Raw genomic sequence first — 14,377 nt, 5'->3', positions numbered from 1 at the left:
ATTTACCACCTGAAACAAAACCCAGAGTTTTACAGCACACCAAAATAAAAACATACAGATATATAGAACTTTCCCAAAGTCATCATACAGGATGTATGTTTACTTTATGCAGAAATAGTCATTGTACACAACAGACATTACTGTCAGGTCTGATTAACAGATACAGCATGGTAGTCCAGATGCCAGGTACAAAGTACTATGCTGAACAAAATACATGAGAAGTTTCTTCTCCTGTATGTCCAAAAACATAAAAATGGCTCTAAGCTACACCATACCAGTTCTTGGCCCTTCTGTATTGGTGAAAACTATCTTTTGCAATCACATCTAGATAACCACTGCTAATGACTCACAGAAGCACATTAGTAATCTGGGACTTATGCCATCTTTTTTTTCAGTCAAGACTGATTTAAGTGATTTGGCAATACTGCAAACATAATTCAGCATCTCTGGCACTGTTTAGAAAACTGTGATCACAGCTTCACGTGCATTAAGACAGGTGGTCATCTGCAAAATTTCACACTGATGCATCCAAAGAACAGATATTCAGCCAGACATTTGAACTATGGGTGAAAAAGATGGGTGGGAAAAGAAGAAGATAAGATCCAAGAGGGTATGATTAAGCAAATGCCCTGTTCCTGAGAGGATAAAACACCAGCATTAAAAATAGACACTCTGCAAAATGCCATTTCAAGTGTTGCATTTTACATTAACAACAAATTAAAAACGAAGACTTATATAAAAATATAGAAGGCAACTGATTTTGATACAAAACACCATCTTACAATAGTTTTTTGAATATGTTATCAAATTGCAACAATGTTTCTCCCCCACACCTCCTCTTTCCTTTTAACTTTGCCTCCAATGACAGGAGCAAATCCACTTTGCTTCAAACATTCTTCCAGCACCAAGAAATTGAAGCAGGGTATCAAGTTAATTAAGAGCATGATCTCAAAAGCTGTGTTATCAGCAAAGTGAAGGTGCAGACAGCAGCAGATTTTCTGTGACTCTTTATGAGAGAACCTGTCTCCACTTCCATCTGAAAGTCAACATCTAGTGTTCTGAATATGGAAATTCAGTTAAAGCCTGGAGGTCAAACAGCAAGAGATTTCAGATTCAAGCAGATATAAGAGAGAAATTCCAACTCCAACAGGTAGACTACTGCTGCTACATGGGGCTATGCCTTCATTTGTAGGATTTTCACACAGTTGTTGACAAATCCTTTCCAGAGAAAAAATAGGCCAGTCAGCCTGACAGCACAAACAAATGACTATATTTCCAAAGCCTTCCAGTGTGTTGCATGTCCCTCTCATCACCCCCTCTCATCACCCACCACCACATTTTCACATAAAAATCATCCTCATGGGGACATCACGGACCTCCCACTCCAGCTTAATGTCCCTCCTGTTCAGAGAGGAGACTGCTTCCCTGTTACTCATCTTACCAAGTTTACTCATTATGTCAGTCATTTCGAGGATTTCCACACTGATCATTACTGCCAGGAACACCCCTCTTGAGCCTAAACTCTGCCTTCATTTCCACCCCTGCTAGCACCCAATGCTCAGTGTTGCAGAGGAATTCAGTATCTGATAAATGCAATGTCATACACACTCATCAGTACCAAAATATCACTTTCAAATAAAACGTGACAGGAGGCCTCTGGGAAGGGATCTTTTAGCAATTGAAGCACACAGACACAGAATAAGAGGTCTGAACAGCATATGGTAGAGTTTCTTTGTGTAAAAATCACACAGAAAAGAGCAGGACATGCCTGAAAGGCAACATAGAAAATGGCTTTAGCTGGCTGACAGAAAAAGAGGAGTTATCAGCTGTGCTGGTATTTTGTTAAATATAAGTGCATTCTATATACACACAGAGGTGCAGTTGCTTTTTCCCAGAAAACTTCACTAAATCTTATTGAAGAATATTCAAATGAATTCCCAAAAACATGTAAAACAACCCAATTAAACTATGCAATGATAACAAGGAAATACGTACCTTTAGCTTCCTTTTCAACCTTCCTTTCAACCTAGCTCTCCACTACTTTACTCACAGTGCCTGCTCTCAGCCGTGTGAAACACATCATTTAGGAGGTCTACACCCAGATTATTTCCAGCCACATACACAGCACAACAGGAAGGCACAAATATATCCTGCACCATTTTATCATTCCACTCTCTTCAGCAAAAAATAATCCCAGATAAATGCAAGATTTTATTACAAAATATCTTCACTAAACAAAGCAAACTGAAGAAAATAAAAGCTTTTCTCTAAGTTACCTACCTACACAACGCATTTAAATGTTGTTAACCAAATTCTTCCTTACACACACACCCATTCACCTTGCAAAAGGGTACAACAGCTGTTCAAAGGCAAACAGGGAGGCAGGTGATGGGACGGGAATGGGGACTGACTTCCATTTGGCAGCTTGGGAAAGCTTAGCCTTTGGGAAGGTCAGGAAGCAGCTTTTCAGAGACAGAGGCTGACTAGAACCACCTCTCATGCTGCCTAGCCTCAGGGAGGATAGAATTGTTTATTTCTTGTGGGATGTTACTTAACTTTGGCTCATTAGGAAACAAAAAAAAACCCTTTATATCCCATATGCCATGGCACTCAGAGCTACCTGACAGGAAGGATTTCAAGCCAATGTTTTAGTAATGCATCAAACTTCCAGCCACAAGTGTTTCACCTTGACAAACAACCTAACCAAGCGCCCTGTCAGAAGTAAAAAGCTGTTCATTTAGACCAAAAGAGTAGAAAGTGGTATGTATCTTGCAGCTGATGGAAACAGGAAAGATGAGATTCAGAATGCAGAGCTACTTGACAATATAACAAACCATTTCCTTGGTGTCAATGTCTTGTTGAAGACATAGGCAACTATCAACCACAGTTTTATTTTAAAAAGTCATCTTTCTTCCTCTCTGGAAATTACATTTGCATACTCCTTTTTACCCACAGGGTAGCCATTAATGAAGTTTTCATATTAGTAATCATCATCGCTAAAATCAAAGTAGCTGAGAATATTTTTGGATAACCATGTAAACTGAAGTATTTTTATATGCATCAGCTACAATTAATGGTTTTCTTTGATTTAGCTGTCTGTAGTAGTCAGTATGGGAACCTCATGCTTCACTTCTAAGTTTTCTTTCTTCCTTTTATGTTTTAGTGCAGTGTTTTTGAAAGTAGAGCAAGTTCTTATCACTTAAAAATTCTACACAGCCTCTGTACTGGACCTTCTAATTCACACAGTACCTTGAAGGTACTCCCTTAAACCATTATTCGAGTATTTTTAAAATTTATTGTGCAGAGGGCTGCTTCTCCTTTCATTTTCTTTCTGAGAAATGCAAATCTCCCAACTTCTAAACTTTTGTGTACTTTCACTTTCTGACTGCTAATTCTGTTAATTCACTAGTACCAAAATTCCCTCAGTTCCATAGTTCCCCTTCCTTTATTTTTCTTATCTTTTTTAGAGGGTTGTTTTGGTGATTGCTTTTTGCTTTTTCAAGCCTTCCTTTTTGCAGTTCTTTATGTCCTCCTGATCTACAATCACAATTCTAAAGTGTCTTCCATTATCTCCTTCCCAGCAATATCATCAAAATGACAGACAAATTATATTTACCCCATATTCTCCATAAACTTACATCACGGTCTTTTAAAGTCTGTGTGCCTAGAACTCATATAATTGTGCCAAACTTTCACAGGCAGACCATGCCACTCAACTTGTGCTCAGGTATACATCTCTTGCCACCTTCATAGCTTCCCTGTTTCAATTGATCCAAATTCTTGCTGCATTACTGCAGCAATAAGGAAAAAGGGGCCATTGGAAAAAAAAAAACCAAAAAAACCCCTTTTCTTTCTACTTAGAAGTAACACTTTTTCCTTCTACTTAGAGAAGTCACACTTATGTTTCCTTATTTTTATTCCCAAGCTCTTGCAACATTTTGGGTAAACTGAAGCTGTCCTTCCAGAGCCACGCAACATTACCCTCCCTAGAGGAATGTGTCTTCAAGGGCTCTCTAACTGGGATGCTAAACAATAACAAAAAAACAAACAAGGACAAGAAAATAGATGGGGTTTTAGCACTTCTTTGTTCCTCCAATCCTCAGATCTCCCCGTTTAAATTATACCAACTGTTCACAAGCTCTAACATAAATCTCAGCAGCAGGTCTCAGATGGAAAGTATCAGACCAAGAGAAGCATGGCACTGCCATAACATAGCTTCCTCCAAATCATTTTCCTTGGCACCACCCATGTGCTGGGAGCCTTAGCCTCAGTAAAAGGCTGCATTTACTGCTCCACTTAGGGTTACCCTTAGGGTTATGGCTGAGAAAACCACAAAGCCTACAGCTCCAGGGACAGTGGAATTACAAAAGGCATGCCAAGGGGAGCTCTCCATTAAAAATAGTAAAATAACATGCTGTATGTCACCTGAAATTCTGCTAATCCTGAAACCCCTCTTGACTGACTGCATTTTGCTGTATTTTCTTTTTATAGAGTATATAATCTTCTGGTCATAAAAGATTGCTTGCTTCCGGCTTGAAAGCCTCTTTGGAACACAGAACTGTGATCTGCCATTCATATATTAAGTACAGAACATTTCAAAACACCATGACACAGCAATCACAAAGTAAGAATCTGATATAGAATTAACAAAGCTTTTTTAAACATCCATCTCTAGATCCAGTGAAGCAGTAAATCCATAGCTCATGCTAGATGTCTGTGTCTCTAGCACTGCTACCACAGCCATTAGTATTTGTAGCAGAAATACAGTTCTTACTGAAACTTCTTGGAAAGGGTAATTTCACTAAAATATAGATGGGGTCAAACTAACAGGAACACATATTCTTGGGAAATCTGTTCTTGCCAGAAGAAACATACTGTAGAAAAGCTTCTATGTAGTTTTCCCAAGTCTTATAAACTTGGTAAGATGAAGTCTGTCTATTACTTGAATTAAAAACTCTAAGTAATTCTGACAACTTTAATGGCAGCAACCATACATTTTGGGTTATTGCTCAACAAATGTTTCCTCACGGTTGTTGGAGAAAAGGTACACTGTTTGGGAAGAGAAAGGGTTTTGCTAGACATCAAAGCAAAGATGCACTTCAACATTTCCACTATTCTTACCTAAAGGGGAAGAAAAGGAAAATCTCTGCTTATGGTAAAAGCAGTTCCTTGTTTTTCCCCTATTTTCTAATGGCCAAGTCATTTAAATGCCATCACTAGTCCCACACTATTTTAAAAACCTCTTACATGCCACTGCTTGTCAAACATTACACTGCCATGCCACTGAACAATGGCTGAGATACACGGGCCCCCATGAAGTGAATGAACAGTTTGTAAAGCACTTTCTAATTGTTCAGCACAAGAGGAGCAATCAGAAGGTGGGACCAGTAGCACCCGTGCCTGTAACTACACCTGCTCAACACCACTTCTTAAAAGACTATTCTTTTCACTTGGTTACCTTTTTCCAAAGTGTGTGCCAATAAGTTTCTCATGCTGACTATTTGTCTCAAACTAGTTTTTAAAGAACAGTCATCAGTTTCAGCTCAAACAGTTGCTATCAAGAGTAAGGTGTAAAGAAAAAACATTTTGCATAATATGAAAAAACACCTTAAAACAACCGTCAATCTTTCCCTTCCATTCTAATCCTTTAAAAATCATAGTAAACACAGATCCAGTAGAGGTTAATTAAAACTAAAATCTCCAAAGATGCCAAAAGAATGAGTACTCTTGATTTCCACAAGTAACAGCTGCACATGTACTGCCTTACAAGCATCCCGAGGGGTTCAGAAGACAGTTCCTTATAATACTCATTCAGCAGTTCAGCTAAATATTGACCTTGGCCAACAGAACCTATATTTCTATGACAAGCCTTCAGGGATAAGAAAGAAATATCAAATTCAAAAACACAGGTAAAAATGGCCAAGCCAAAGGAGCAGGAGATGTAACTGAAAAGCAATACTGGCAAGTTGTCAGAAGACCAGGACGGATGTTTGGAGGTAGAAATAACACCAGAAACAACTGGGCTGAGAGGAATCAATGCAGTAAAGAGTGGGAAAATTGCCAAAAATGGGAAGACCAAAGAGATGGGGCAAGTAGCATAAGGAGGAAAACCAAGGGGAACAGTATAAGCTAGTACAAGGAGGCTGGGAACCCTCTCTGGGAATGGGAGAGATAGTGGACACAGATTTCAAGGGAGAACCAGCCAGTTTCTGCAGAAAGAATAAAGTACCAACTAGCTTGGGTGTCCAACTCAAGACACCCACAATTCAACATTGGAAATGTGCAGCCTTTACATAACACATGCAGTAATAGATGGGAGGGCTTAGATGTTCTATGAAACTGAAATCAGATCTTAAATCAGGCAAACAAAATCTGAGGAATATTGTACTGACCAATGGCAAAAGGAAAATTTTCAAAGACTTGCCTTGAACCACACAGAAACTCTGAGGAGTGGTAGGGTTGTGTCACAGGCCTCTAGAAGGACGCAGCTCTCAATCAGAAAAACAATTTTGTCTAGCTCTTCCTATAATCTCCTGCTTTCATGGCTGTACAACTTCCAATTTCTGGAACAAATAAAGCTGTTACAGTCACTGATGGTCTTTACTCAACAGTTCATCCCCAGATTAGTCCCCTCCTGTGCACTAAATACAACAAGAGAAAAGTAGATCATCTAACTTAAGATTTAGCATAATTGGAATCTACAAGGCCAAACTGTGATTACATACATTGCCCTTTTAAGACAGGTATTTTGACAGCAGTGTGGGCCATTTGCAGTTTAAAATGCTGCATTCATACTTCTGAACTGTCATGTTTATATGGAGCAGCATTGCTTTCCATTCGGCAGGGAACCAGTTCCAAACACTTCTCCCAGCCTCAGAAATAATGGTGGATGGTCCACCCACACTTTGGCAGTAGAAGTTATGATCACTGGAAAACCTTGAGGACCATGTTCATCCATGTTCATAGGAACATGCAAGTGGCCAACAAAGCAAGTTCGTGAGTCCACAGGGAGTTAAGTGTCACAGGCCAAAAGCTTCCAGCTTCTAGCTGTGATATCAGCTTTGAAATATATAATATACATATACATAAGGCTTTTCTACTGATATTATCATCTACTGGTATCATATTAAATGTTGCTGTAACTTTGTGATACTGTACAATTTTGAACTTTAAAAAGTGACCCATAAAACCTGGAAGGGATAAGACAGCCATGAGATAATTCTCTTGTGCAGATAATGTCCATTTTCAAAAATGGAAATGCTGAGAAATGCTCTACAGACTTCTGGACTTGGACAGGAAGACTTCTCCCAGATTTTACATTTTATGTGTAGCAACTTCCACAAGACAACATCTGAGAACCCTTTTAAAAAGAAATTATGTAATGTTCAGTAAGTTTTAATATTTACAGAACTATTAACAAAATTAACAGTGCACTAGCACTTAGCAGTTTATGGTAAAAAATATAACAGAAAAATGGCACTAAGAGCTCAGCAAGTAGCTCTGGTGACTGAAGATACTACCACACTGCTGTTCAAGTTTACAGCCTCCCAAGCAAAATCAATGGACCAGATCAAGTGAACACTTCAGAAATGTCAAGCCAACAGTTTAAATTAAGCCACTGAACTTTGCACTGAAGTTGCTGAAGCGTAGGGACACATTTCATTCCACCTGCCCTACTGTGGGAGGCAGTAGTTTCCAGCCAAATGAATGTAAAAAGTAGCTACATAATTGAAGGAATTGTTAGTGGCAAGACAAAATGTAGGTGGGTAAGGGGAAAAACTAAAAATATCGAAATCTCTAGAGATTTTTAGAAATCAATACCTACTGTATTCAGCCCAACACAACCCACCCCCACCCCACAGTTAGCTTTTGAAAGAGAACTGTGAAAAATTAGAGGCTTAGAAACTATGAAAAATTATTCTCTTATCTCTGGTTATCACAGAGAAAATGTAGAGAAAGAGCTGGACAAAGAACAGAAGAGACTCTAAGCAGACCAAGTATTTTCAAAATACCTGATACAAATCTGTGTCATTTTGAAGTCTTATTATAACTCTTAAAGACTGGACAATTGCTTAAAAATTCTTCTTAAGTCTGAATCCAAGCTTCAGACTGCCAAGGGTTAACACTTGAAGCAAACACAAACCAGAATTACAGAAAGGTCCAATGCCTAACCTTAGCAGTAAACCCAGCACTGCATTTCAACACAACAGATTTAACAACAGAGAATGAGTGGAAGAACAAATTCTCAGCAAATCTCTGTGTTTCTACTCCTAGCTGTAATTTCCACCTTAGAGACTTGTTCTACTCATGGCAAGGAGAAATTCCAGGCATCAAATTCTTTTTAATCGCATTTCATTTTGCTGGAAGGAAGTTACAAAAAATTCAGTGATAGAACAGGGTAGAGCCAGGTAGAACAGTTTTTCAAGCACAGAGTTAATCTGGGCTTCTTAGCCTTGTATAAAAGGAGGGAACTGAGCACGTGCAGAGGTATTCACAGGAACTGTGAATTATAGTTGCAGGATTCTGCACAGTTTGCAACAATGCAGTAAGGGTACCTTAACTATAAGCTGCCCCAAGGAATTGAAGTGTGCTGTTGCAACATCTGTACATATATGCTTCCTATAATTAGTCATATGGTGGGAAGAATAATTATCCTTCTAAAAGTTTAGATGCATGGTAACACATATTATTTTGTTAAGGAAGACTAAAATACAAGTGCTTAAGAGAGCTGATGACCCCAAGAGCTCTAAAACCCCTTACCTAGCAATGGGAGTTAGCAGCACACAAACCTTGTACCAGTCCTCTGCAAGCACTCAGAGTGACACAGCCCCTCTTGCTTCCCATATGCTCAGATTCAGGATGCATCTGCCAGGGAAGTCCAGCTATAAAGCCCAGCCCCTGCTTTTGCATCCCTCCCTCCCTCCAAGCACACCCCAACTACAGCTACAGGTTTGGAATACTTCCAGATTTTATTCAGAAATTACAGCTCCAGAGTGCTCCACTGGCAAATGCTACAAAACCTTGATGAGAAGCATCCTGGATGAATTTTTCTATCACTATCTGTCCTCTTTCCTGTACTGTCTTACCCTCTACACTCATTTCCCTTCACATCCCTCCTCTATATCACACTTCTTTTCTCCTTTTATATTCCCTTTCACCTCACTTGGTTACCTCCTTGCAACTGCAGAGAAATCCTTGGTCACATATACAAGCTGGACAGAAAGTCTCCTTCACTTAAGGTCAAGATCTCAACTTGCCTGGAAATTTGGGGGAAAACTACATTACTCTCTTATATATCATGAAGTTGGTTTTACCTAAGTTAGGATGTACCCTGGTGCTTCAACTTCCTGGATCACTATTTATTGCATATTCAGTAAAATTGTCATAAAGAGTTTCACATTCAATGGAAGTCCAGAAACAGCCTTCTTGCTGAGTGAATACACTTTACTGAAAGCTTCAAGTGCTGTTTTCAGGAAGTGCTAACATATTTCTATAGTACTGGCACCTGCCTTTCCTCTGTGAGACAAAAGTAGCTGGATCGATGGGCTGACGGAAGCACAATGTCCACCTGTGTTGGCTCATGCAGTGTCATTAACCCCAGTTTATGGTACAGGGAAAATAGAGCAGTAACTGCCAGGAAAGCCTGGAGTGGTTGCCTTATCTCCTGTACACCTCCCTTACCCTGCACAACACAAACCACACAGAGTATGACCCTACCACTCCCCTGTGCAGCCAAGACACACACCCTCCTCTCGGTCACATCAATTAATTTACAATGTTCCTGTTATTTTCTGTACTTCACTTGATTTGCTCTTCACTCAAAATGGATTTGTCTTGATTGTTGCTTGGTTTTGTCTCACATGCTGCCAGTCTGTGGCAGCACTTGCCATAGGAAGCAAAGCACTACAGAGAACAGAACATAGGAAGCAAAGGAAGGCAGGCAGTGGTAGCAGGAGGTGCCCATGAAACAGAAAAGGGAAACAGCTCCTTCTATTTGAGAACCAGAAGAATCAACTTCATCTGTGGGAAAGAGTTTATCACATTACATAAAGCAGCAATAGGTGTGATTTAAACACACTTGAGGCTACGCCTATCTGTCTGACAGATGTGCATGAAGTAGATACACCCTAAAGCTTTTTTCGTCCAAGGTCAACAACATTTTCTAACAATGTTTCTGCAAAGGATGTCTGTTTGAGATTTAGGTAGATAATCCAACAATGGAGAGGAAATTCAGTTTGTCAGACAAGAAACAGGAAAGGAAGTGGCAAGCAGAAGCAAAGAACGTGTAAGACAGAGCTCTGAGCTGTGCTGCATGTGTTATTTGATCTCCCATCTCTCTTCAAATACAACAGGCAGAGGTTTCAAACTTCATCTCCAAGCAAGGCAATTGTTCTTCATATCCAGTCAAGAAATGGAGAATTTTTTCCAACACAGACATCTACAAAAGGGGTCCAAGAGATATTGTTTTATTCTAATGGTGCATCTTACACACTAGCAACTGGGCAATTAAAATTTTCTGTAGCAGAACACACAGCAGCCTGAAGTATATCTTAACAAGGAAACAAGAACTGAAAGGGGATCCTTGGCCTTCTCATTTTCCTTCCTAATTCATGTAAAATAATACAGAGACTGAGAAAACAGAACATATAGGAAACAAAGCAATTATTTCTCCTAGCAGTCGGTTCACTCCACAGGGAGAACTTCCATTTAATACAGTACAATGATACTGGACTTGAACAGGTCTAAGAGATGACTAATGACATCCAACCCTCAGTATATCTGAGATCTTAAGACTGAAAATTCTGCTACCTGAGAAGGGGTACAGCCTTCAGTCTCAGTTGACAGCAAGTGAGACAGATGTAAAGTAAGCAAGTTTCTGCAGAGGTGTCATCACTGTCTTCAGTAAGGGAGCCCAACACCCTCTGAAGATCACATGGCTCTTTTGCCACACTTTGGCAGGATTCTTTGTTTCTCCATGGCTCCCTGCAAGTTACCACCCACTACAGATTAAGTTAAAATTAGATCATTAAAAATAAATGGAATCAGAGGCAAAGTTGTCATGTATCTAGCAAAATCCATGCAGCCTAGTTATAGATCCTTGAAAACAGCCATGAAATCATGATTTGCTATCAACTTAGTACTGCAGCAGGGAACAGTGAGTAAAAGAGGTCACATACACCTCAAAGTTTTAAAGTGCCAGAACTTCTAAATTTAAAAATTCTGAATGTCAAGTTCCTGCCAAAAATACATCTGTCCCCCCCCCCCACCATTTGCTCCCACCTAACATTTGCATAGAGAGTCAGAGAGACTTGTGAAAAAATTGGCAAGATATTACATTCTCTGAGTTCCTAGAAGCAAGGCAGTCCACTGAATTAAGATCTTCAGAAGCAGGAAGAAAAACTTAGTAAGCTTTTAATTAAGTGCTTTTGTGAAAAGCATTAGCAAATAGCTGTTCTGCAGTGGGAAACTGCAAAGTAATCTTGTTTTAAGCCCAACAGGGTTTTTTAGAGTTTGAGGGCAGAGACAAAGATGTGTCTCTGCCTCTGTTGCTTAAGAAGTAACCCAGCAAGTCCCTCCCAGCTGGATCTCTACTGCCAGCCTAGACAAGCTCAACACCAGAGGCTTCTGCAGAAGGATGATATCGGCCTGTGTGGATGGAGAGCTTCTGTCAACACCCTGCTGGACCACCCAGGAAAAAGCCCCTCTCGTGTCTCTGCAGTCCAAGCTGGGCTATGATCAGCATATACTGACTTTACTCATGGTATGGGGGGAATGTTTGCCACTGGGATAAAGCTTCAAGTTCATTCTTAATGCTGCTCTGCCAAACCCACATAAAACAGATGATGGTGCATCAGTACTGCAAAGGCATTTCTACCGTATTTCACAACCATATTCCAGCTCAATAAACGAGCAAAAATCCGAAATATGCACCAAACTAAACGCACAATCTGCTTCCTTTTAAGGCTTCTCAACATGAGAAAGGAATCGTGAAAGCCAGCCTGTAATAATTCAGGGGAGGTTAAACACCATCCCTGCGCCCGATGTCTCGCTCCCGCGTCCCCCCCGGAGGCGGCTGTTTACTCGCTGTACCTTCTACACACGCTGTTTACACGCACCGCCGCAGCCGGCACGGCTCGGGACGAGCCACAGCGAGCGCCGAGCACGCACGGACGGAGCCGGCAGCGCTGCCGGTGACAGCGCCGGCCACCGAACCCGCCGGGCAGGGCCTCCCCAAGATGGGGGCTCGGCCGCGCGCCTCCCGCCGCAGCCGCACGACCCCGCCGCGCCCGCCCCCGCACCTTCTGCCCGCTGCCCCCCGCTCCGCGGCCGCCCGGCCGGCGCCCCTCGCTCACCTCCGCAGCCGCGGCTGGCCGGGCACCGCCCCGCGGCAGACACCGGCCCGCGCCCCCAGCGGCTCCGGCGCCCGCCCGCTCTGACGGCGCCGGGAGCGGCGGCCCCGCCCCGGCCCTGGCCCGGCCCCCTGCGGCCTCAGCCGGGCCGGCATCGCCCGCCTGTCCGCCGGGGCTGAAATGGAGCGCTTCAGGCCGCCCCCGCCGGCCGCCCGAGCCAGGGTGGCATCTTCGGCTCCGGAGGATCCAAAAATATAGAAACTAGGATTCTCTTATATCTTCATCTGCAGTTAAGCATTGGAGGTAGAGGAAATTCTTCCTAAAGTCCAAACTAAATTTCCTCTAGCCCAGCTTATGTCCTCTTGCCCTGCCACTGGCAGGCAGACCCCCACGCAGCTACAGCCTCTTTTCAGGTGGTTGTAGAGAGCACTAAGGTCCCGCCTGAGTACCCTTTTCTTCAGCCTAAATAGCCCCAGCTCCCTCAGCTCCTCCTCAATAGCACCTGTGCCCCAGACCCTTCACTAGCTCCATTGCCCTTATCTGGAGGTGCTCCAGCGCCTCATTGTTTTTCTTGAATCGAGGGGCCCAAAACTGGACACAGCACACAAGGTGTGGCCTCACCTGTTGTGGAGTACAAGGGGAGAACTACTTCCCTAGTCCTACTGCTCACACTGATACATTTTAGCATGTTCCTTCCATCCACCCATCCACCCATCCCCAAACTTGAAGTTGCTCAATAGCTGTCTCACTTGCATATGTTGAAATTGCTGTGTAGCTGCAGGCTGGGCTCCACTTCTTAACCAATTTCTGTACCATGTTGCTATCAAAGAGGAATTTATTGGGCTCAAGCAATGTTAAGAGTCATTTGAAAGAATGTAGGAAGAGGTCACAGTCCAGCTTTGTCTCATTCTATTATTTTTACATGATGCACAAAAGCCAAGGAGAACACAGGTTACTAACAAGTTACCTTGTAGGAACTCCCAGGAGGAAGGTGAGGGGCTCCTGCATGGAGGAGTGGGGAACTGCTGAAGTGGGGAACCAGTGAGACACAGACAGACTTGTCTGGATGCCTCCAGCCAACTGTGCATGACCTGCAAAGGACTGCTGCCAAGAACCAGCTGAGTCAGTCCCAACACTTACACAGTGTAAGAATTTTAATGTGCCTGTTGCAGTTCCCTCATGCTGGAAGCTGTCAGCTGAAGTCCCCAGTACAATCTGAATTGGGATAGAAAAGCCAGAAGAGTCAGCTTGAGTTTTTTCATTTTTCTTTCTGCATGTTGTTGGTGAAATTCCAGTAAGGATTCCCTGCTTCAAGATCACACAGAACTTACAGAGGTGTTTTCAATGCATAGTCAAATATGCATAATTTTTCACATTTACCTTTTCCCAGTTTAGCACAAAGCTAATGAACCCTGCCACTTTTTTTAACAAAGAGACAGAACATAGGAGCCCCTCTGCATACCATGTAAACTTAAAGCCATTCTCACATAAAAATATTAAATATGCTTGGTGAGAACAGGCTGGAAAGCAAGTAGACATTATCACTAGCACCTTTCAAATTAAATACAGATCTTGACAGCAAAAATTCATAGTTTATTTGCAGCTGTTGACGTTATTAATCCTCATCAACCAAAATACAATCTTTGTAAACAGCAGACTTGGACAGCTCCCCACCAAGGACTCTGGAACAACAATGTTTACTACTGATGTTCATTTAGTATTAGGGAATCAAACCAGCACTAAAACCCAAGGGACCAGAAGGGCCTTACATTGCACCAGGGTTGAAGGAGGATGTGGAGAAATCCCCATGTTTTTTGTAGGCACAGCAGTCTGAATTAACCAGGGCAAAATACAAGAAAACCCAGCAGGGTAGGAATGGATAGGCTAGAGAGGTTTTCCATTTTCCTAATTTTTTTGTAATATTATGTTTTCTTAATCTATAAGTAATGAAACCTCAAAATAGAAGGGAGTTGTATTTCAGTAGAGTACTTAGAGAGCTGCTCTGGAACCATTACCAGGTTTAAGAT

The 14,377-nt window shown here is 41.8% G+C and overlaps 1 protein-coding gene across 2 annotated transcripts in view; it reads right to left on the bottom strand.

Moving 5' to 3' along the window:
• The window catches only part of INPP4A (inositol polyphosphate-4-phosphatase type I A), a 108,621-nt gene extending 96,176 nt beyond the window's left edge, over positions 1-12,445 (bottom strand). For both annotated transcript variants that reach the window (XM_088052071.1, XM_088052073.1), the window contains exon 1: positions 12,354-12,445. The gene's annotated coding sequence lies outside the window, so the exon portion shown is untranslated. The remainder of the gene's footprint in view (positions 1-12,353) is intronic.
• Positions 12,446-14,377: the final 1,932 nt, after the last annotated feature.

The sequence above is a fragment of the Pseudopodoces humilis genome, chromosome 2, assembly GCF_049639895.1.
Source record: "Pseudopodoces humilis isolate 2021_Gansu_Grassland_sample_001 chromosome 2, ASM4963989v1, whole genome shotgun sequence".
Lineage (NCBI taxonomy): Eukaryota > Metazoa > Chordata > Aves > Passeriformes > Paridae > Pseudopodoces > Pseudopodoces humilis.
This window is presented reverse-complemented; position numbering and strand designations above follow the sequence as displayed.